Below are 25,433 nucleotides of genomic sequence, written 5' to 3'. Positions count from 1 at the left end.
TTATTGTAAAATTTCTCTATTTTGTTTCCATTTAAACCCCCATTATTCACTTATTTAAAACTGATCTTAACTCTGTACACTGCTGCTGGAATTTTAATTTTCCTGAAGGAACTCTCCTGAAGGAATCAATAAAATACTATCTATCTATCTATTTGTCTAACTCTTCCCGGGGGATCCCGAGGCGTTCCCAGGCCAGCCAGGAGATCAACAAAAAATAATAATCAAAATAAGTAAAAAACTAGTACAAAAACTAATAAAATAAAATAAAATTAATAGTCATCATAGAGTCAACTGAACTGACGTCATCAAAGCGCTACATCCGCGTATTCTCCAAATTCTTTATTATGTTTTATTATTTTTTGAATTTTTTTATTTCATGAATTGCAACATTTACAAACAATCAAGGAATAAAAACAATCAAAATAAGTACAAAAACAAATAAAATAAACCAATCAGATAATTATCGAGTCAACTGTACCTCGAAGGGAATAAGCGGTCAAAAAATGGATGTCATCGAGGGCCGACGTGACGTCATCAAAGCGCTAGATCCGCGTATCTTCAAAAGCCTTTATTATTATTCATTTTTTTGACATTTTTATTTATTTTTTGATTTTATAAACCTTTATTTATAAACTGCAACATTTGCAAACAATCAATAAATAATAGTAATCAAAAATAAGTACAAAAACAAGTACAGAAACTACTAAACTAATAAAAAAATCATCGATTCCACTGAACTGTTGATGCGTTTCAGGCAGGAGTCATCGAGCGCCAACATGACGTCATCAAACCGCTATATCTGCGTATCGTCAAAAGCCTTTATTATTTTTTGACATTTTGAATAAACCTTTATGTATAAACTGCAACATTTACAAACAATCGAGAAATAATAATAATCAAAATAAGTACAAAAACAAGTACAGAATCTATAAACTTAATAAAATAATCGAGTCAACTGAACTGTTGATGCCATAGACCAGGGATCCACAACCACTGGGCCGCAGCTCGATTGGTACCGGGCCGCAGAACAATTTTTTATTATTATTATTTTTTATTATTATCATAATTTTTTTTTATTAACTCAACATAAAAAACACAAGATACACTTACAATTAGTGCATCAACCCCCCAAAAAACCCTTTTTCATGACCAAAAAAAATAAAAAAAAATAAAATTAATCTATGTATGAGACAATACTTTCTTAACATAATAATTGTAACCAGGAATAAGTCTTTAAGTAACAATATTCAAATACCAACATTTTTGGGCAAGACAGAATTTGGTTTTATTCTGAATCCAGTGAAACAGATTGGTGGTTTTAGCTGATATAAAGACTTTCAGGTGTTTATATATGTTTATGTTTAAGTATTTGGCAGACGCTTTTATCCAAAGCGACGTACATAAAAAATACATATAAAACAATCACTGTAAACATGATCATTCTAGGGAAGAATGTAATACAAAATATCAATACAAAGTGCAGCAACAGAGATATGGTCTATAAGATATATAGATATCTAATGTATTTATACATTGTTTTTGTAGGATATACACGTGTTTATATGACCTAATCATATTGTTTCTTCAATTTAAAAATAGCTGACCGTTAGGGACCCTAACCCTAGTGTGTGAATGTTGTCTGTCTATCTGGGTTGGCCCTGCGATGAGGTGGCGACTTGTCCAGGGTGTACCCTGCCTTCCACCCGATTGTAGCTGAGATAGGCGCCAGCGCCCCCCGCGACCCCGAAAGGGAATAAGCGGTAGAAGAATGGATGGATGGATGGATGTTTTCAGGCAGATTTATAAATGATACATTACATATAAAATTAAAATTATATATATATATATATATATATATATATATATATATATATATATATATATATATATATATATATATATATATATATATATGTATATATATATACATGTATACATATATATACATATATATATATATAATTTTTTTCAAATTGCGTGTATTAATCATCTTTATTTAAAATAAAACACATATCTGAACTGTTGATTGACAAATAAATAATTATTTAAAATAGCTGTACATTTTTCTTCTTGTATTTATCCATTTATATAAATTAATTTAAGGGAAAAGAAAAGAAAATGACTACTCGAGTGATTCTATTTCAACAGCTTCTTATGATTAAATGTGTTTACTACATGTTGTATTTTGGGGGAGGTTGTATGACTGTAAACCTACATTTGTGGTTATCTTCAAAATGTTTTGGAATACGTGCTTGCACACTTTTTTTCTGTCCACACGTACAATAAAACCTTGTATTGTTGCCAAAGAGCCGGCAAACGGACTAATTGTCCATCAATAAAGAGGTGTTGCAAGTGTTTGAAGCAAACTAGCTCTACTTTGACAAACATGTCCTTGTCACTTCCCTCCAGGTGTGTACCAAAGTTTAACGGCAGTGATGAAGTTCCAGTGTGAGGCACTTTGAGTTGTGTGAGACATTTGAAGTCCAGCTCTGCTTGCAGATACATGAAGTTCTCTTATAAATTAGGATGGAAATCTGCGTGTGCCCAGGATCAAATATTTCTAAAGTTGTTGGTTTTTTTTCTACGTTGATTTGTGAGGTAAGTGGGGCTTGACTTTTTGCTGGATTCAAACCTAAACATAATTGAATGATGTCATTGTGATTTGCTGTGAAATGGCCAAAGTAGAACATTCTTTCACACAGTTGCAGGTCTGCATTCCTGTGTGTGCACTTCCACACCACAACTAATGTCCCCGCGGTCATTAAACCCTTTTTTTACGATCCCCTCTGATAACGACTAAAACAAATTCATAAATTGAAAAGTGTGTTATGTTACCTTGTCATGATGTCAAATGTTTCCACTGGGTTTATAAGACATGTAATAACATTTACATGGCCAGGTGTAAATGACTTTTATATGAATGTTGTCTTAGAAATACATCTGTCAGACGTCAGGATGTTGACTTGGACCTTATCACTTTAATGGGGCTACAGATAATAGTAGAGGAGGGGCCTCGCTTCCCTGATTAAGTCCTTCAGGAGTTATTTATGAAGAAAGCACACATTGACTAAGAGTGGCCACCTTCAGGTAAAGTACATTTTAATATTCCATTGATTTGAAATGATTTCAATTACATTATTATGGGATTTCTTTTAATTGGCATGTCGATATTTTTCTTGACAACAACTACAGGGCGGATTGTTAAAGAGCAACACTTTGTGAACGCAAACCCAATTATAACTCATCTAAGGAATGGAGCAAGTAGTAAATGAATGAGTGAAATGGAAGAAGTAGAGAGAACAGGGTGGCTGAAACCCTGACTGATTTGTTATTCTTATTTTATGACTTTATTTTATGCATTTTACCGTTATAGCAATCATTTTTGTATTTTGTATGAATTTTCCAGATGTTTTACACACCTCACATCACGGCACAACACTCTGGCTTAAGACGCTTCATAAATAAACTTGTATTCAATTCAAATAAAACACTTGCTCTCGTTGTGATGTTTACAGAACATAAATGTGCCTCTATTTTGTTATTTTCATTTCAAAATGATAACCCCCACAATTAAACATTGGAATTCTTTGTTTTTTCCTATTCAGAATAGACACCATGAAGAAAACTGTGAAGATTAAAGCACATCACGCAGGTGAGGAAGATTGTATTGAAGCAAAAACAAAAACAAAGGTTTGTGCTGTTTTAATTTGAAGCTAAGGAGAGATATTTTTGTTTGCAGAAAACCAAAAGAAAGGGTAAGTTGACATTGTGAGATGAAGATTTGGTGAAAGCTACATAAAGAGCACAGTTGCTATTCTACTTCAATGCTTCACAGGGATGGAAAGAAGGAGAAAAAAGAAGAGAAGACGCTGGATGTTGGATACTTTCAGCTGGTAGAAAACACAACATCTAATCAATCAATATGAACACAACATCTAATCAATCAATATGAATGGATAATAGCCCAGCAACATTAGGAAGGCAGAATGGATTTGTTTGTCTTTTGAGCTGAAATGACACAAGACAAAAGCCTGGGAACAATTGTGATCAAGAATTGAACTCTCAATTATCAAATGTCAGTCATCATCAATATCTATGCACAAGTCTTTTGCCATTTTGTGTATTTTGTGTCTTCGTCAGCCAAAAGAAATAATTACATATTCATTCCCACTCCAAATGTGGCCGTGGTTTAAATCATTCTGTCTGTAGAATCTCATCCACTTTAAATCCCATCACAAATGTTGTACCAGTACTTGGGACATTTCTGCATCACAGTTCCGATTTGCCACCTGGAGAGATGTTGGCATGATGTCGGTGGGCAGCGTGTGTGCCCTCCTTCACGGTGCTGCTGCCCCGCTTATGCTCCTGGTCTACGGCATGATGACCAACACCTTTGTGGCCTACGAGCTGGAGCTTCAACAACTCAAAGACCCCAATAAAACATGTCAGCAAAACACTATCCACTGGACTAATGGATCCATTTATCAACCGGCTGACAACCTCACCATTTACTGTGGGTGAGTCCATTTATGTGGGTGACTTAATTTACTGTGGGTGAGTCCATTTATGTGGGTGACTTAATTTACTGTGGGTGAGTCCATTTACTGTGGGTGAGTCCATTTATGTGGGTGAGTTCATTTACTGTGGGTGAGTTAATTGACTGTGGGTGAGTTAATTTACTGTGGGTGAGTTACTGTGGGTGAGTTCATTTACTGTGGGTGACTTAATTTACTGTGGGTGAGTTCATTGACTGTGGGTGAGTTCATTTACTGTGGGTGAGTTCATTTACTGTGGGTGACTTAATTTACTGTGGGTGAGTTCATTGACTGTGGGTGAGTTCATTTACTGTGGGTGAGTTAATTTACTGTGGGTGAGTTAATTTACTGTGGGTGAGTCCATTTATGTGGGTGAGTCCATTTATGTGGGTGACTTAATTTACTGTGGGTGACTTAATTTACTGTGGGTGACTTAATTTACTGTGGGTGACTTAATTTACTGTGGGTGAGTCCATTTACTGTGGGTGAGTTCATTGACTGTGGGTGAGTTCATTTACTGTGGGTGAGTTAATTTACTGTGGGTGAGTTAATTTACTGTGGGTGAGTTAATTTACTGTGGGTGAGTCCATTTACTGTGGGTGAGTTCATTTACTGTGGGTGACTTAATTTACTGTGGGTGAGTTCATTTACTGTGGGTGACTTAATTTACTGTGGGTGAGTTCATTTACTGTGGGTGAGTTAATTTACTGTGGGTGAGTCCATTTACTGTGGGTGAGTTAATTTACTGTGGGTGAGTTAATTTACTGTGGGTGACTTAATTTACTGTGGGTGAGTTAATTTACTGTGGGTGAGTCCATTTACTGTGGGTGAGTTCATTTACTGTGGGTGACTTAATTTACTGTGGGTGAGTTCATTTACTGTGGGTGAGTTCATTTACTGTGGGTGAGTTAGTTTACTGTGGGTGAGTTCATTTACTGTGGGTGAGTTAATTTACTGTGGGTGACTTAATTTACTGTGGGTAAGTTAATTTACTGTGGGTGAGTTAATTTACTGTGGGTGACTTAATTTACTGTGGGTAAGTTAATTTACTGTGGGTGAGTCCATTTACTGTGGGTGAGTTCATTTACTTTGGGTGACTTAATTTACTGTGGGTGAGTTCATTTACTGTGGATGACTTAATTTACTGTGGGTGACTTAATTTACTGTGGGTGAGTTAATTTACTGTGGGTGAGTTAATTTACTGTGGGTGAGTCCATTTACTGTGGGTGAATTAATTTTCTGTGGGTGAGTTCATTTACTGTGGGTGAGTTCATTTACTGTGGGTGAGTTAGTTTACTGTGGGTGAGTTCATTTACTGTGGGTGAGTTAATTTACTGTGGGTGAGTCCATTTACTGTGGGTGAGTTCATTTACTGTGGGTGACTTAATTTACTGTAGGTAAGTTAATTTACTGTGGGTGAGTCCATTTACTGTGGGTGAGTTCATTTACTGTGGGTGAGTTAATTTACTGTGAGTGAGTTAATTTACTGTGGGTGAGTCCATTTACTGTGGGTGACTTAATTTACTGTGGGTGAGTCCATTTACTGTGGGTGACTTAATTTACTGTGGGTGAGTCCATTTACTGTGGGTGACTTAATTTACTGTGGGTGAGTCCATTTACCGTGGGTGAGTTAATTTACTGTGGGTGAGTTAATTTACTGTGGGTGAGTCCATTTACTGTGGGTGAGTTAATTTACTGTGGGTGACTTAATTTACTGTGGGTGAGTCCATTTACCGTGGGTGAGTTAATTTACTGTGGGTGAGTTAATTTACTGTGGGTGAGTTAATTTACTGTGGGTGAGTTAGTTTACTGTGGGTGAGTTCATTTACTGTGGGTGACTTAATTTACTGTGGGTGACTTAATTTACTGTGGGTGAGTTAATTTACTGTGGGTGAGTTCATTTACTGTGGGTGACTTAATTTACTGTGGGTGACTTAATTTACTGTGGGTGAGTTAATTTACTGTGGGTGAGTTAATTTACTGTGGGTGACTTAATTTACTGTGGGTGACTTAATTTACTGTGGGTGAGTTCATTTACTGTGGGTGACTTAATTTACTGTGGGTGACTTAATTTCCTGTGGGTGAGTTCATTTACTGTGGGTGACTTAATTTACTGTGGGTGACTTAATTTACTGTGGGTGAGTCCATTTACCGTGGGTGAGTTAATTTACTGTGGGTGAGTTAATTTACTGTGGGTGAGTTAGTTTACTGTGGGTGAGTTCATTTACTGTGGGTGACTTAATTTACTGTGGGTGACTTGATTTACTGTGGGTGAGTTAATTTACTGTGGGTGAGTTCATTTACTGTGGGTGACTTAATTTACTGTGGGTGAGTTAATTTACTGTGGGTGACTTAATTTACTGTGGGTGAGTTAATTTACTCTGGGTGAGTTAATTTATTGTGGGTGAGTTAATTTACTGTGGGTGAGTTCATTTACTGTGGGTGACTTAATTTACTGTGGGTGACTTAATTTACTGTGGGTGAGTTCATTTACTGTGGGTGAGTTAATTTACTGTGGGTGAGTTCATTTACTGTGGGTGAGTTCATTTACTGTGGGTGAGTTCATTTACTGTGTGTGAGTTAATTTACTGTGGGTGAGTTCATTTACTGTGGGTGAGTTCATTTACTGTGGGTGAGTTAGTTTACTGTGGGTGAGTTCATTTACTGTGGGTGAGTTAATTTACTGTGGGTGACTTAATTTACTGTGGGTAAGTTAATTTACTGTGGGTGAGTTAATTTACTGTGGGTGACTTAATTTACTGTGGGTAAGTTAATTTACTGTGGGTGAGTCCATTTACTGTGGGTGAGTTCATTTACTTTGGGTGACTTAATTTACTGTGGGTGAGTTCATTTACTGTGGATGACTTAATTTACTGTGGGTGACTTAATTTACTGTGGGTGAGTTAATTTACTGTGGGTGAGTTAATTTACTGTGGGTGAGTCCATTTACTGTGGGTGAGTTAATTTTCTGTGGGTGAGTTCATTTACTGTGGGTGAGTTCATTTACTGTGGGTGAGTTAGTTTACTGTGGGTGAGTTCATTTACTGTGGGTGAGTTAATTTACTGTGGGTGAGTCCATTTACTGTGGGTGAGTTCATTTACTGTGGGTGACTTAATTTACTGGAGGTAAGTTAATTTACTGTGGGTGAGTCCATTTACTGTGGGTGAGTTCATTTACTGTGGGTGAGTTAATTTACTGTGAGTGAGTTAATTTACTGTGGGTGAGTCCATTTACTGTGGGTGAGTTAATCTACTGTGGGTGACTTAATTTACTGTGGGTGAGTCCATTTACCGTGGGTGAGTTAATTTACTGTGGGTGAGTTAATTTACTGTGGGTGAGTCCATTTACTGTGGGTGAGTTAATTTACTGTGGGTGACTTAATTTACTGTGGGTGAGTCCATTTACCGTGGGTGAGTTAATTTACTGTGGGTGAGTTAATTTACTGTGGGTGAGTTAATTTACTGTGGGTGAGTTAGTTTACTGTGGGTGAGTTCATTTACTGTGGGTGACTTAATTTACTGTGGGTGACTTAATTTACTGTGGGTGAGTTAATTTACTGTGGGTGAGTTCATTTACTGTGGGTGACTTAATTTACTGTGGGTGACTTAATTTACTGTGGGTGAGTTAATTTACTGTGGGTGAGTTAATTTACTGTGGGTGACTTAATTTACTGTGGGTGACTTAATTTACTGTGGGTGAGTTCATTTACTGTGGGTGACTTAATTTACTGTGGGTGACTTAATTTCCTGTGGGTGAGTTCATTTGCTGTGGGTGACTTAATTTACTGTGGGTGACTTAATTTACTGTGGGTGAGTCCATTTACCGTGGGTGAGTTAATTTACTGTGGGTGAGTTAATTTACTGTGGGTGAGTTCATTTACTGTGGGTGAGTTAGTTTACTGTGGGTGAGTTCATTTACTGTGGGTGACTTAATTTACTGTGGGTGACTTGATTTACTGTGGGTGAGTTAATTTACTGTGGGTGAGTTCATTTACTGTGGGTGACTTAATTTACTGTGGGTGAGTTAATTTACTGTGGGTGACTTAATTTACTGTGGGTGAGTTAATTTACTCTGGGTGAGTTAATTTATTGTGGGTGAGTTAATTTACTGTGGGTGAGTTCATTTACTGTGGGTGACTTAATTTACTGTGGGTGACTTAATTTACTGTGGGTGAGTTCATTTACTGTGGGTGAGTTAATTTACTGTGGGTGAGTTAATTTACTGTGGGTGAGTTCATTTACTGTGGGTGAGTTAATTTACTGTGGGTGAGTTCATTTACTGTGGGTGAGTTCATTTACTGTGGGTGACTTAATTTACTGTGGGTGAGTTAATTGACTGTGGGTGAGTTAATTTACTGTGGGTGAGTTAATTTACTGTGGGTGAGTTAATTTACTGTGGGTGAGTTAATTTACTGTGGGTGAGTTAATTTACTGTGGGTGAGTTCATTTACTGTGGGTGAGTTCATTTACTGTGGGTGAGTTAATTGACTGTGGGTGACTTAATTTACTGTGGGTGAGTTAATTTACTGTGGGTGAGTTCATTTACTGTGGGTGAGTTAATTTACTGTGGGTGAGTTACTGTGGGTGAGTTCATTTACTGTGGGTGAGTTCATTTACTGTGGGTGAGTTCATTTACTGTGGTTGAGTTAATTGACTGTGGGTGAGTTAATTTACTGTGGGTGAGTTACTGTGGGTGAGTTCATTTACTGTGGGTGAGTTCATTTACTGTGGGTGAGTTCATTGACTGTGGGTGAGTTAATTTACTGTGGGTGAGTTAATTTACTGTGGGTGAGTTAATTTACTGTGGGTCAGTCCATTTACTGTGGGTGAGTTAATTGACTGTGGGTGAGTTAATTTACTGTGGGTGAGTTAATTTACTGTGGGTGAGTTAATTTACTGTGGGTGAGTTAATTTACTGTGGGTGAGTTAATTTACTGTGGGTGAGTTAATTTACTGTGGGTGAGTTCATTTACTGTGGGTGACTTAATTTACTGTGGGTGAGTTCATTTACTGTGGGTGAGTTCATTTACTGTGGGTGAGTTAATTTACTGTGGGTGAGTTAATTTACTGTGGGTGAGTTCATTTACTGTGGGTGAGTTCATTTACTGTGGGTGAGTTCATTTACTGTGGGTGACTTAATTTACTGTGGGTGAGTTCATTTACTGTGGGTGAGTTAATTGACTGTGGGTGACTTAATTTACTGTGGGTGAGTTAATTTACTGTGGGTGAGTTCATTTACTGTGAGTGAGTTAATTTACTGTGGGTGAGTTAATTTACTGTGGGTGAGTTAATTTACTGTGGGTGAGTTAATTTACTGTGGGTGAGTTCATTTACTGTGGGTGACTTAATTTACTGTGGGTGAGTTCATTTACTGTGGGTGAGTTCATTTACTGTGGGTGAGTTAATTGACTGTGGGTGACTTAATTTACTGTGGGTGAGTTAATTTACTGTGGGTGAGTTCATTTACTGTGGGTGAGTTAATTTACTGTGGGTGAGTTAATTTACTGTGGGTGAGTTAATTTACTGTGGGTGAGTTAGTTTACTGTGGGTGAGTTCATTTACTGTGGGTGACTTAATTTACTGTGGGTGAGTTCATTTACTGTGGGTGAGTTAATTTACTGTGGGTGAGTTAATTTACTGTGGGTGAGTTAATTTACTGTGGGTGAGTTCATTTACTGTGGGTGAGTTCATTTACTGTGGGTGAGTTCATTTACTGTGGGTGAGTTAATTTACTGTGGGTGAGTTCATTTACTGTGGGTGACTTAATTTACTGTGGGTGAGTTCATTTACTGTGGGTGAGTTCATTTACTGTGGGTGAGTTCATTTACTGTGGGTGAGTTAATTGACTGTGGGTGAGTTAATTTACTGTGGGCGAGTTACTGTGGGTGAGTTCATTTACTGTGGGTGAGTTCATTTACTGTGGGTGAGTTCATTGACTGTGGGTGAGTTAATTTACTGTGGGTGAGTTCATTTACTGTGGGTGAGTTAATTTACTGTGGGTGAGTTCATTTACTGTGGGTGAGTCCATTTACTGTCGGTGAGTTAATTGACTGTGGGTGAGTTAATTTACTGTGGGTGAGTTCATTTACTGTGGGTGAGTTAATTTACTGTGGGTGAGTTCATTTACTGTGGGTGACTTAATTTACTGTGGGTGAGTTCATTTACTGTGGGTGAGTTCATTTACCGTGGGTGAGTTAATTTACTGTGGGTGACTTAATTTACTGTGGGTGAGTTAATTTACTGTGGGTGAGTTAATTTACTGTGGGTGAGTTAATTTACTGTGGGTGAGTTCATTTACTGTGGGTGAGTTCATTTACTGTGGGTGAGTTCATTTACTGTGGGTGACTTAATTTACTGTGGGTGAGTTCATTTACTGTGGGTGAGTTAATTTACTGTGGGTGAGTTAATTTACTGTGGGTGAGTTCATTTACTGTGGGTGAGTTCATTTACTGTGGGTTAGTTCATTTACTGTGGGTGACTTAATTTACTGTGGGTGAGTTAATTGACTGTGGGTGAGTTAATTTACTGTGGGTGAGTTAATTTACTGTGGGTGAGTTAATTTACTGTGGGTGAGTTCATTTACTGTGGGTGAGTTCATTTACTGTGGGTGAGTTAATTGACTGTGGGTGACTTAATTTACTGTGGGTGAGTTAATTTACTGTGGGTGAGTTCATTTACTGTGGGTGAGTTAATTTACTGTGGGTGAGTTCATTTACTGTGGGTGAGTTCATTTACTGTGGGTGAGTTCATTTACTGTGGGTGAGTTCATTTACTGTGGGTGAGTTAATTGACTGTGGGTGAGTTAATTTACTGTGGGTGAGTTACTGTGGGTGAGTTCATTTACTGTGGGTGAGTTCATTTACTGTGGGTGAGTTAATTTACTGTGGGTGAGTCCATTTACTGTGGGTGAGTTCATTGACTGTGGGTGAGTTAATTTACTGTGGGTGAGTTCATTTACTGTGGGTGAGTTAATTTACTGTGGGTGAGTTCATTTACTGTGGGTGAGTCCATTTACTGTGGGTGAGTTAATTGACTGTGGGTGAGTTAATTTACTGTGGGTGAGTTCATTTACTGTGGGTGAGTTAATTTACTGTGGGTGAGTTCATTTACTGTGGGTGAGTTAATTTACTGTGGGTGAGTTAATTTACTGTGGGTGAGTTAATTTACTGTGGGTGAGTTCATTTACTGTGGGTGAGTTCATTTACTGTGGGTGACTTAATTTACTGTGGGTGAGTTCATTTACTGTGGGTGAGTTCATTTACTGTGGGTGAGTTAATTGACTGTGGGTGACTTAATTTACTGTGGGTGAGTTAATTTACTGTGGGTGAGTTCATTTACTGTGGGTGAGTTAATTTACTGTGGGTGAGTTACTGTGGGTGAGTTCATTTACTGTGGGTGAGTTCATTTACTGTGGGTGAGTTCATTTACTGTGGTTGAGTTAATTGACTGTGGGTGAGTTAATTTACTGTGGGTGAGTTACTGTGGGTGAGTTCATTTACTGTGGGTGAGTTCATTTACTGTGGGTGAGTTCATTGACTGTGGGTGAGTTCATTTACTGTGGGTGAGTTAATTTACTGTGGGTGAGTTAATTTACTGTGGGTGAGTCCATTTACTGTGGGTGAGTTAATTGACTGTGGGTGAGTTAATTTACTGTGGGTGAGTTAATTTACTGTGGGTGAGTTAATTTACTGTGGGTGAGTTAATTTACTGTGGGTGAGTTAATTTACTGTGGGTGAGTTAATTTACTGTGGGTGAGTTCATTTACTGTGGGTGACTTAATTTACTGTGGGTGAGTTCATTTACTGTGGGTGAGTTCATTTACTGTGGGTGAGTTAATTTACTGTGGGTGAGTTAATTTACTGTGGGTGAGTTCATTTACTGTGGGTGAGTTCATTTACTGTGGGTGAGTTCATTTACTGTGGGTGAGTTCATTTACTGTGGGTGAGTTAATTTACTGTGGGTGAGTTCATTTACTGTGGGTGACTTAATTTACTGTGGGTGACTTAATTTACTGTGGGTGAGTTCATTTACTGTGGGTGAGTTAATTGACTGTGGGTGACTTAATTTACTGTGGGTGAGTTCATTTACTGTGGGTGAGTTCATTTACTGTGGGTGAGTTAATTTACTGTGGGTGAGTTAATTTACTGTGGGTGAGTTAATTTACTGTGGGTGAGTTCATTTACTGTGGGTGACTTAATTTACTGTGGGTGAGTTCATTTACTGTGGGTGAGTTCATTTACTGTGGGTGAGTTAATTTACTGTGGGTGAGTTCATTTACTGTGGGTGAGTTAATTTACTGTGGGTGAGTTCATTTACTGTGGGTGAGTTCATTTACTGTGGGTGAGTTAATTTACTGTGGGTGAGTTCATTTACTGTGGGTGACTTAATTTACTGTGGGTGAGTTCATTTACTGTGGGTGAGTTCATTTACTGTGGGTGAGTTCATTTACTGTGGGTGAGTTAATTGACTGTGGGTGAGTTAATTTACTGTGGGCGAGTTACTGTGGGTGAGTTCATTTACTGTGGGTGAGTTCATTTACTGTGGGTGAGTTCATTGACTGTGGGTGAGTTAATTTACTGTGGGTGAGTTCATTTACTGTGGGTGAGTTAATTTACTGTGGGTGAGTTCATTTACTGTGGGTGAGTCCATTTACTGTCGGTGAGTTAATTGACTGTGGGTGAGTTAATTTACTGTGGGTGAGTTCATTTACTGTGGGTGAGTTAATTTACTGTGGGTGAGTTCATTTACTGTGGGTGACTTAATTTACTGTGGGTGAGTTCATTTACTGTGGGTGAGTTCATTTACCGTGGGTGAGTTAATTTACTGTGGGTGACTTAATTTACTGTGGGTGAGTTAATTTACTGTGGGTGAGTTAATTTACTGTGGGTGAGTTAATTTACTGTGGGTGAGTTCATTTACTGTGGGTGAGTTCATTTACTGTGGGTGAGTTCATTTACTGTGGGTGACTTAATTTACTGTGGGTGACTTAATTTACTGTGGGTGAGTTCATTTACTGTGGGTGAGTTAATTTACTGTGGGTGAGTTAATTTACTGTGGGTGAGTTCATTTACTGTGGGTGAGTTCATTTACTGTGGGTTAGTTCATTTACTGTGGGTGACTTAATTTACTGTGGGTGAGTTAATTGACTGTGGGTGAGTTAATTTACTGTGGGTGAGTTAATTTACTGTGGGTGAGTTAATTTACTGTGGGTGAGTTCATTTACTGTGGGTGAGTTCATTTACTGTGGGTGAGTTAATTGACTGTGGGTGACTTAATTTACTGTGGGTGAGTTAATTTACTGTGGGTGAGTTCATTTACTGTGGGTGAGTTAATTTACTGTGGGTGAGTTCATTTACTGTGGGTGAGTTCATTTACTGTGGGTGAGTTCATTTACTGTGGGTGAGTTCATTTACTGTGGGTGAGTTAATTTACTGTGGGTGAGTTACTGTGGGTGAGTTCATTTACTGTGGGTGAGTTCATTTACTGTGGGTGAGTTAATTTACTGTGGGTGAGTCCATTTACTGTGGGTGAGTTCATTGACTGTGGGTGAGTTAATTTACTGTGGGTGAGTTCATTTACTGTGGGTGAGTTAATTTACTGTGGGTGAGTTCATTTACTGTGGGTGAGTCCATTTACTGTGGGTGAGTTAATTGACTGTGGGTGAGTTAATTTACTGTGGGTGAGTTCATTTACTGTGGGTGAGTTAATTTACTGTGGGTGAGTTCATTTACTGTGGGTGAGTTAATTTACTGTGGGTGAGTTAATTTACTGTGGGTGAGTTCATTTACTGTGGGTGAGTTAATTTACTGTGGGTGAGTTAATTTACTGTGGGTGAGTTCATTTACTGTGGGTGAGTTCATTTACTGTGGGTGAGTTAATTTACTGTGGGTGAGTTCATTTACTGTGGGTGACTTAATTTACTGTGGGTGAGTTCATTTACTGTGGGTGAGTTCATTTACTGTGGGTGAGTTCATTTACTGTGGGTGAGTTAATTGACTGTGGGTGAGTTAATTTACTGTGGGCGAGTTACTGTGGGTGAGTTCATTTACTGTGGGTGAGTTCATTTACTGTGGGTGAGTTCATTGACTGTGGGTGAGTTAATTTACTGTGGGTGAGTTAATTTACTGTGGGTGAGTTAATTTACTGTGGGTGAGTTCATTTACTGTGGGTGAGTCCATTTACTGTCGGTGAGTTAATTTACTGTGGGTGAGTTAATTTACTGTGGGTGAGTTCATTTACTGTGGGTGAGTTAATTTACTGTGGGTGAGTTCATTTACTGTGGGTGACTTAATTTACTGTGGGTGAGTTCATTTACTGTGGGTGAGTTCATTTACCGTGGGTGAGTTAATTTACTGTGGGTGACTTAATTTACTGTGGGTGAGTTAATTTACTGTGGGTGAGTTAATTTACTGTGGGTGAGTTAATTTACTGTGGGTGAGTTCATTTACTGTGGGTGAGTTCATTTACTGTGGGTGAGTTCATTTACTGTGGGTGACTTAATTTACTGTGGGTGACTTAATTTACTGTGGGTGAGTTCATTTACTGTGGGTGAGTTAATTTACTGTGGGTGAGTTAATTTACTGTGGGTGAGTTCATTTACTGTGGGTGAGTTCATTTACTGTGGGTTAGTTCATTTACTGTGGGTGACTTAATTTACTGTGGGTGAGTTAATTGACTGTGGGTGAGTTAATTTACTGTGGGTGAGTTAATTTACTGTGGGTGAGTTAATTTACTGTGGGTGAGTTAATTTACTGTGGGTGAGTTCATTTACTGTGGGTGAGTTAATTGACTGTGGGTGACTTAATTTACTGTGGGTGAGTTAATTTACTGTGGGTGAGTTCATTTACTGTGGGTGAGTTAATTTACTGTGGGTGAGTTCATTTACTGTGGGTGAGTTCATTTACTGTGGGTGAGTTCATTTACTGTGGGTGAGTTCATTTACTGTGGGTGAGTTACTGTGGGTGAGTTCATTTACTGTGGGTGAGTTCATTTACTGTGGGTGAGTTAATTTACTGTGGGTGAGTCCATTTACTGTGGGTGAGTTCATTGACTGTGGGTGAGTTAATTTACTGTGGGTGAGTTCATTTACTGTGGGTGAGTTAATTTACTGTGGGTGAGTTCATTTACTGTGGGTGAGTCCATTTACTGTGGGTGAGTTAATTGACTGTGGGTGAGTTAATTTACTGTGGGTGAGTTCATTTACTGTGGGTGAGTTAATTTACTGTGGGTGAGTTCATTTACTGTGGGTGAGTTAATTTACTGTGGGTGAGTTAATTTACTGTGGGTGAGTTAATTTACTGTGGGTGAGTTCATTTACTGTGGGTGAGTTCATTTACTGTGGGTGACTTAATTTACTGTGGGTGACTTAATTTACTGTGGGTGAGTTCATTTACTGTGGGTGAGTTAATTGACTGTGGGTGACTTAATTTACTGTGGGTGAGTTCATTTACTGTGGGTGAGTTCATTTACTGTGGGTGAGTTAATTTACTGTGGGTGAGTTCATTTACTGTGGGTGAGTCCATTTACTGTGGGTGAGTTAATTGACTGTGGGTGAGTTAATTTACTGTGGGTGAGTTCATTTACTGTGGGTGAGTTAATTTACTGTGGGTGAGTTCATTTACTGTGGGTGAGTTAATTTACTGTGGGTGAGTTAATTTACTGTGGGTGAGTTAATTTACTGTGGGTGAGTTCATTTACTGTGGGTGAGTTCATTTACTGTGGGTGACTTAATTTACTGTGGGTGAGTTCATTTACTGTGGGTGAGTTCATTTACTGTGGGTGACTTAATTTACTGTGGGTGAGTTAATTGACTGTGGGTGAGTTAATTTACTGTGGGTGAGTTCATTTACTGTGGGTGACTTAATTTACTGTGGGTGACTTAATTTACTGTGGGTGAGTTCATTTACTGTGGGTGAGTTAATTTACTGTGGGTGAGTTCATTTACTGTGGGTGAGTTCATTTACTGTGGGTGAGTTAATTTACTGTGGGTGAGTTCATTTACTGTGGGTGAGTTCATTTACTGTGGGTGACTTAATTTACTGTGGGTGAGTTAATTGACTGTGGGTGAGTTCATTTACTGTGGGTGAGTTAATTTACTGTGGGTGAGTTAATTTACTGTGGGTGAGTTAATTTACTGTGGGTGAGTTCATTTACTGTGGGTGAGTTCATTTACTGTGGGTGAGTTCATTTACTGTGGGTGAGTTAATTGACTGTGGGTGACTTAATTTACTGTGGGTGAGTTAATTTACTGTGGGTGAGTTCATTTACTGTGGGTGAGTTAATTTACTGTGGGTGAGTTACTGTGGGTGAGTTCATTTACTGTGGGTGAGTTCATTTACTGTGGGTGAGTTCATTTACTGTGGTTGAGTTAATTGACTGTGGGTGAGTTAATTTACTGTGGGTGAGTTACTGTGGGTGAGTTCATTTACTGTGGGTGAGTTCATTTACTGTGGGTGAGTTCATTGACTGTGGGTGAGTTAATTTACTGTGGGTGAGTTAATTTACTGTGGGTGAGTTAATTTACTGTGGGTCAGTCCATTTACTGTGGGTGAGTTAATTGACTGTGGGTGAGTTAATTTACTGTGGGTGAGTTAATTTACTGTGGGTGAGTTAATTTACTGTGGGTGAGTTAATTTACTGTGGGTGAGTTAATTTGCTGTGGGTGAGTTCATTTACTGTGGGTGACTTAATTTACTGTGGGTGAGTTCATTTACTGTGGGTGAGTTCATTTACTGTGGGTGAGTTAATTTACTGTGGGTGAGTTAATTTACTGTGGGTGAGTTAATTTACTGTGGGTGAGTTAATTTGCTGTGGGTGAGTTCATTTACTGTGGGTGACTTAATTTACTGTGGGTGAGTTCATTTACTGTGGGTGAGTTCATTTACTGTGGGTGAGTTAATTGACTGTGGGTGACTTAATTTACTGTGGGTGAGTTAATTTACTGTGGGTGAGTTCATTTACTGTGGGTGAGTTAATTTACTGTGGGTGAGTTACTGTGGGTGAGTTCATTTACTGTGGGTGAGTTCATTTACTGTGGGTGAGTTCATTTACTGTGGTTGAGTTAATTGACTGTGGGTGAGTTAATTTACTGTGGGTGAGTTACTGTGGGTGAGTTCATTTACTGTGGGTGAGTTCATTTACTGTGGGTGAGTTCATTGACTGTGGGTGAGTTAATTTACTGTGGGTGAGTTAATTTACTGTGGGTGAGTTAATTTACTGTGGGTCAGTCCATTTACTGTGGGTGAGTTAATTGACTGTGGGTGAGTTAATTTACTGTGGGTGAGTTAATTTACTGTGGGTGAGTTAATTTACTGTGGGTGAGTTAATTTACTGTGGGTGAGTTAATTTGCTGTGGGTGAGTTCATTTACTGTGGGTGACTTAATTTACTGTGGGTGAGTTCATTTACTGTGGGTGAGTTCATTTACTGTGGGTGAGTTAATTTACTGTGGGTGAGTTAATTTACTGTGGGTGAGTTCATTTACTGTGGGTGAGTTCATTTACTGTGGGTGAGTTCATTTACTGTGGGTGACTTAATTTACTGTGGGTGAGTTCATTTACTGTGGGTGAGTTAATTGACTGTGGGTGACTTAATTTACTGTGGGTGAGTTAATTTACTGTGGGTGAGTTCATTTACTGTGAGTGAGTTAATTTACTGTGGGTGAGTTAATTTACTGTGGGTGAGTTAATTTACTGTGGGTGAGTTAATTTACTGTGGGTGAGTTCATTTACTGTGGGTGACTTAATTTACTGTGGGTGAGTTCATTTACTGTGGGTGAGTTCATTTACTGTGGGTGAGTTAATTGACTGTGGGTGACTTAATTTACTGTGGGTGAGTTAATTTACTGTGGGTGAGTTCATTTACTGTGGGTGAGTTAATTTACTGTGGGTGAGTTAATTTACTGTGGGTGAGTTAATTTACTGTGGGTGAGTTAGTTTACTGTGGGTGAGTTCATTTACTGTGGGTGACTTAATTTACTGTGGGTGAGTTCATTTACTGTGGGTGAGTTAATTTACTGTGGGTGAGTTAATTTACTGTGGGTGAGTTAATTTACTGTGGGTGAGTTCATTTACTGTGGGTGAGTTCATTTACTGTGGGTGAGTTCATTTACTGTGGGTGAGTTAATTTACTGTGGGTGAGTTCATTTACTGTGGGTGACTTAATTTACTGTGGGTGAGTTCATTTACTGTGGGTGAGTTCATTTACTGTGGGTGAGTTCATTTACTGTGGGTGAGTTAATTGACTGTGGGTGAGTTAATTTACTGTGGGCGAGTTACTGTGGGTGAGTTCATTTACTGTGGGTGAGTTCATTTACTGTGGGTGAGTTCATTGACTGTGGGTGAGTTAATTTACTGTGGGTGAGTTCATTTACTGTGGGTGAGTTAATTTACTGTGGGTGAGTTCATTTACTGTGGGTGAGTCCATTTACTGTCGGTGAGTTAATTGACTGTGGGTGAGTTAATTTACTGTGGGTGAGTTCATTTACTGTGGGTGAGTTAATTTACTGTGGGTGAGTTCATTTACTGTGGGTGACTTAATTTACTGTGGGTGAGTTCATTTACTGTGGGTGAGTTCATTTACCGTGGGTGAGTTAATTTACTGTGGGTGACTTAATTAACTGTGGGTGAGTTAATTTACTGTGGGTGAGTTAATTTACTGTGGGTGAGTTAATTTACTGTGGGTGAGTTCATTTACTGTGGGTGAGTTCATTTACTGTGGGTGAGTTCATTTACTGTGGGTGACTTAATTTACTGTGGGTGAGTTCATTTACTGTGGGTGAGTTAATTTACTGTGGGTGAGTTAATTTACTGTGGGTGAGTTAATTTACTGTGGGTGAGTTCATTTACTGTGGGTGAGTTAATTTACTGTGGGTGAGTTCATTTACTGTGGGTGAGTTAATTGACTGTGGGTGAGTTAATTTACTGTGGGTGAGTTAATTTACTGTGGGTGAGTTAATTTACTGTGGGTGAGTTCATTTACTGTGGGTGAGTTCATTTACTGTGGGTGAGTTAATTGACTGTGGGTGACTTAATTTACTGTGGGTGAGTTAATTTACTGTGGGTGAGTTCATTTACTGTGGGTGAGTTAATTTACTGTGGGTGAGTTCATTTACTGTGGGTGAGTTCATTTACTGTGGGTGAGTTCATTTACTGTGGGTGAGTTCATTTACTGTGGGTGAGTTAATTGACTGTGGGTGAGTTAATTTACTGTGGGTGAGTTACTGTGGGTGAGTTCATTTACTGTGGGTGAGTTCATTTACTGTGGGTGAGTTAATTTACTGTGGGTGAGTCCATTTACTGTGGGTGAGTTCATTGACTGTGGGTGAGTTAATTTACTGTGGGTGAGTTCATTTACTGTGGGTGAGTTAATTTACTGTGGGTGAGTTCATTTACTGTGGGTGAGTCCATTTACTGTGGGTGAGTTAATTGACTGTGGGTGAGTTAATTTACTGTGGGTGAGTTCATTTACTGTGGGTGAGTTAATTTACTGTGGGTGAGTTCATTTACTGTGGGTGAGTTAATTTACTGTGGGTGAGTTAATTTACTGTGGGTGAGTTCATTTACTGTGGGTGAGTTCATTTACTGTGGGTGACTTAATTTACTGTGGGTGAGTTCATTTACTGTGGGTGAGTTCATTTACTGTGGGTGAGTTAATTGACTGTGGGTGACTTAATTTACTGTGGGTGAGTTAATTTACTGTGGGTGAGTTCATTTACTGTGGGTGAGTTAATTTACTGTGGGTGAGTTACTGTGGGTGAGTTCATTTACTGTGGGTGAGTTCATTTACTGTGGGTGAGTTCATTTACTGTGGTTGAGTTAATTGACTGTGGGTGAGTTAATTTACTGTGGGTGAGTTACTGTGGGTGAGTTCATTTACTGTGGGTGAGTTCATTTACTGTGGGTGAGTTCATTGACTGTGGGTGAGTTAATTTACTGTGGGTGAGTTAATTTACTGTGGGTGAGTTAATTTACTGTGGGTGAGTCCATTTACTGTGGGTGAGTTAATTGACTGTGGGTGAGTTAATTTACTGTGGGTGAGTTAATTTACTGTGGGTGAGTTAATTTACTGTGGGTGAGTTAATTTACTGTGGGTGAGTTAATTTACTGTGGGTGAGTTAATTTACTGTGGGTGAGTTCATTTACTGTGGGTGACTTAATTTACTGTGGGTGAGTTCATTTACTGTGGGTGAGTCCATTTACTGTCGGTGAGTTAATTGACTGTGGGTGAGTTAATTTACTGTGGGTGAGTTCATTTACTGTGGGTGAGTTAATTTACTGTGGGTGAGTTCATTTACTGTGGGTGACTTAATTTACTGTGGGTGAGTTCATTTACTGTGGGTGAGTTCATTTACCGTGGGTGAGTTAATTTACTGTGGGTGACTTAATTTACTGTGGGTGAGTTAATTTACTGTGGGTGAGTTAATTTACTGTGGGTGAGTTAATTTACTGTGGGTGAGTTCATTTACTGTGGGTGAGTTCATTTACTGTGGGTGAGTTCATTTACTGTGGGTGACTTAATTTACTGTGGGTGACTTAATTTACTGTGGGTGAGTTCATTTACTGTGGGTGAGTTAATTTACTGTGGGTGAGTTAATTTACTGTGGGTGAGTTCATTTACTGTGGGTGAGTTCATTTACTGTGGGTTAGTTCATTTACTGTGGGTGACTTAATTTACTGTGGGTGAGTTAATTGACTGTGGGTGAGTTAATTTACTGTGGGTGAGTTAATTTACTGTGGGTGAGTTAATTTACTGTGGGTGAGTTCATTTACTGTGGGTGAGTTCATTTACTGTGGGTGAGTTAATTGACTGTGGGTGACTTAATTTACTGTGGGTGAGTTAATTTACTGTGGGTGAGTTCATTTACTGTGGGTGAGTTAATTTACTGTGGGTGAGTTCATTTACTGTGGGTGAGTTCATTTACTGTGGGTGAGTTCATTTACTGTGGGTGAGTTCATTTACTGTGGGTGAGTTAATTTACTGTGGGTGAGTTACTGTGGGTGAGTTCATTTACTGTGGGTGAGTTCATTTACTGTGGGTGAGTTAATTTACTGTGGGTGAGTCCATTTACTGTGGGTGAGTTCATTGACTGTGGGTGAGTTAATTTACTGTGGGTGAGTTCATTTACTGTGGGTGAGTTAATTTACTGTGGGTGAGTTCATTTACTGTGGGTGAGTCCATTTACTGTGGGTGAGTTAATTGACTGTGGGTGAGTTAATTTACTGTGGGTGAGTTCATTTACTGTGGGTGAGTTAATTTACTGTGGGTGAGTTCATTTACTGTGGGTGAGTTAATTTACTGTGGGTGAGTTAATTTACTGTGGGTGAGTTCATTTACTGTGGGTGAGTTAATTTACTGTGGGTGAGTTAATTTACTGTGGGTGAGTTCATTTACTGTGGGTGAGTTCATTTACTGTGGGTGAGTTAATTTACTGTGGGTGAGTTCATTTACTGTGGGTGACTTAATTTACTGTGGGTGAGTTCATTTACTGTGGGTGAGTTCATTTACTGTGGGTGAGTTCATTTACTGTGGGTGAGTTAATTGACTGTGGGTGAGTTAATTTACTGTGGGCGAGTTACTGTGGGTGAGTTCATTTACTGTGGGTGAGTTCATTTACTGTGGGTGAGTTCATTGACTGTGGGTGAGTTAATTTACTGTGGGTGAGTTAATTTACTGTGGGTGAGTTAATTTACTGTGGGTGAGTTCATTTACTGTGGGTGAGTCCATTTACTGTCGGTGAGTTAATTTACTGTGGGTGAGTTAATTTACTGTGGGTGAGTTCATTTACTGTGGGTGAGTTAATTTACTGTGGGTGAGTTCATTTACTGTGGGTGACTTAATTTACTGTGGGTGAGTTCATTTACTGTGGGTGAGTTCATTTACCGTGGGTGAGTTAATTTACTGTGGGTGACTTAATTTACTGTGGGTGAGTTAATTTACTGTGGGTGAGTTAATTTACTGTGGGTGAGTTAATTTACTGTGGGTGAGTTCATTTACTGTGGGTGAGTTCATTTACTGTGGGTGAGTTCATTTACTGTGGGTGACTTAATTTACTGTGGGTGACTTAATTTACTGTGGGTGAGTTCATTTACTGTGGGTGAGTTAATTTACTGTGGGTGAGTTAATTTACTGTGGGTGAGTTCATTTACTGTGGGTGAGTTCATTTACTGTGGGTTAGTTCATTTACTGTGGGTGACTTAATTTACTGTGGGTGAGTTAATTGACTGTGGGTGAGTTAATTTACTGTGGGTGAGTTAATTTACTGTGGGTGAGTTAATTTACTGTGGGTGAGTTAATTTACTGTGGGTGAGTTCATTTACTGTGGGTGAGTTAATTGACTGTGGGTGACTTAATTTACTGTGGGTGAGTTAATTTACTGTGGGTGAGTTCATTTACTGTGGGTGAGTTAATTTACTGTGGGTGAGTTCATTTACTGTGGGTGAGTTCATTTACTGTGGGTGAGTTCATTTACTGTGGGTGAGTTCATTTACTGTGGGTGAGTTACTGTGGGTGAGTTCATTTACTGTGGGTGAGTTCATTTACTGTGGGTGAGTTAATTTACTGTGGGTGAGTCCATTTACTGTGGGTGAGTTCATTGACTGTGGGTGAGTTAATTTACTGTGGGTGAGTTCATTTACTGTGGGTGAGTTAATTTACTGTGGGTGAGTTCATTTACTGTGGGTGAGTCCATTTACTGTGGGTGAGTTAATTGACTGTGGGTGAGTTAATTTACTGTGGGTGAGTTCATTTACTGTGGGTGAGTTCATTTACTGTGGGTGAGTTCATTTACTGTGGGTGAGTTAATTTACTGTGGGTGAGTTAATTTACTGTGGGTGAGTTAATTTACTGTGGGTGAGTTCATTTACTGTGGGTGAGTTCATTTACTGTGGGTGACTTAATTTACTGTGGGTGAGTTCATTTACTGTGGGTGAGTTCATTTACTGTGGGTGACTTAATTTACTGTGGGTGAGTTAATTGACTGTGGGTGAGTTAATTTACTGTGGGTGAGTCCATTTCAAAATATGATTGATTATTAGTCATGTGAAAAGAAATGGATCCAACATTTCCCGAAAAATGTCCTGATTGAAACTCTGAAATACGCATTTGAGCTATTAGCTATTAGCTAACGCTCGCGTGTAAGACGGAACATTTCTGTCAGATCTTACGGTGTTGAGAGTAACATTTTCTACTCCAATGAATGATGCTTTTAACTCAATTTTTTGGCCAAGAGAAAGCTCAAATCTTAAAAGACTGTAAGTTGTGTCACTTTAAGTTGACACTTTAAGTACCTGCACTGTTTACATTCTTGTCATCACTCACTCTTACTTCACTGACGGACGTCTTTTGAAAGTCACTTTGTCCAAAAGTGAAAAGTTGGTGAAAATCTAGCGTTGACGCTTGGATTTAGCCACACTCTTTTGTGTAGCTTTAGCTTTAATGCTAATGAGAGTACGTGTGTGCACTTTTGTGTAGAAGGATGGATGAATCAGCTTCAACAACGTTGCACAAAGAAGTGGGAGAGGAACTATGGATATGTTAGCAACGTTAGCCGAGCTAAATGTGCTACGTTGCTAGCAGCATACATTTTAACAGCAACATCATGCTAGGTTATCTTATTCTCTGAAGAAAAAAAACCTGCAGCTCCCACATATCTGACAGATATTTGACCGAGCTCCAGACTTTCATATCATGTACAAACCCTGTTTCCATATGAGTTGGGAAATGGTGTTAGATGTAAATATAAACAGAATACAATGATTTGCAAATCCTTTTCAAGCCATATTCAGTTGAATATGCTACAAAGACAACATATTTGATGTTCAAACTCATAAACTTTATTTTATTTTTTGCAAGTAATAATAAACTTAGAATTTCATGGCTGCAACACGTGCCAAAGTAGTTGGGAAAGGGCATGTTCACCACTGTGTTACATCACCTTTTCTTTTAACAATACTCAATAAAGGTTTGGGAACTGAGGAAACTAATTGTTGAAGCTCTGAAAGTGGAATTATTTCCCATTCTTGTTTTATGTAGAGCTTCAGTCGTTCAACAGTCCGGGGTCTCCGCTGTCATATTTTACACTTCATAATGCGCCACACATTTTCCATGGGAGACAGGTCTGGACTGCAGGCGGGCCAGGAAAGTACCCATACTCTTTTACTATGAAACCACGCTGTTGTAACACGTGCTGAATGTGGCTTGGCATTGTCTTGCTGAAATAAGCAGGGGCGTCCATGAAAATGATGGCAGCATATGTTGTTCCAAAACCTGTATGTACCTTTAAGCATTAAAGCGGAACATTATCACAATTTCAGAAGGGTTAAAACCATTAAAAATCAGTTCCCAGTGGCTTATTTTAATTTTGTAAGTTTTTTTCAAAATTTTACCCATCCCGAAAAAGACGGTGTTTGGATGACAACATATGTTGTTCCAAAAGCTGTATGTACTTTTCAGCATTAATGGTGCCTTCACAGATGTGTAAGTTACCCACGCCTTGGGCACTAATGCACCCCCATACCATCACACATGCTGGGTTTTACACTTTGCGTCGATAACAGTCTGGATGGTTCACTTCCCCTTTGGTCCGGATGACACAATGTCGAATATTTCCAAAAACAATTTGAAATGTGGACTTGTCAGACCACAGAACACTTTTCCACTTTGCATCAGTCCATCTTAGTTGAGTTCGGACCCAGAGAAGCCGGCGGCGTTTCTGGATGTTGTTGATAAATGGCTTTCGCTTTGCATAGTAGAGCTTTAACTTGCACTTACAGATGTAGCGACAAACTGTATTTAGTGAGAGTGGTTTTCTGAAGTGTTCCTGAGCCCATGTGGTGATATCCTTTGGAGATTGATGTCAGTTTTTGATACAATGCCATCTGAGGGATTGAAGGTCACGGTC

General features: G+C 38.9%; 1 long non-coding RNA gene across 1 annotated transcript; it reads left to right on the top strand.

Annotated features, from left to right (window-relative positions):
* The first annotated feature begins 3,602 nt into the window (after positions 1 to 3,602).
* Positions 3,603 to 3,932, top strand: LOC133537870 (uncharacterized). The gene is made up of 3 exons (XR_009802866.1): positions 3,603 to 3,652; positions 3,740 to 3,755; positions 3,836 to 3,932. It is a non-coding gene; the product is annotated as an uncharacterized LOC133537870 (long non-coding RNA).
* Positions 3,933 to 25,433: the final 21,501 nt, after the last annotated feature.

The sequence above is a fragment of the Nerophis ophidion genome, linkage group LG19 (assembly GCF_033978795.1).
Source record: "Nerophis ophidion isolate RoL-2023_Sa linkage group LG19, RoL_Noph_v1.0, whole genome shotgun sequence".
In the NCBI taxonomy this organism is placed as follows: Eukaryota; Metazoa; Chordata; class Actinopteri; order Syngnathiformes; family Syngnathidae; genus Nerophis; species Nerophis ophidion.
Note: the sequence above shows the minus strand (reverse complement) of the source record. Positions and strands in the feature narration are given on the sequence as shown.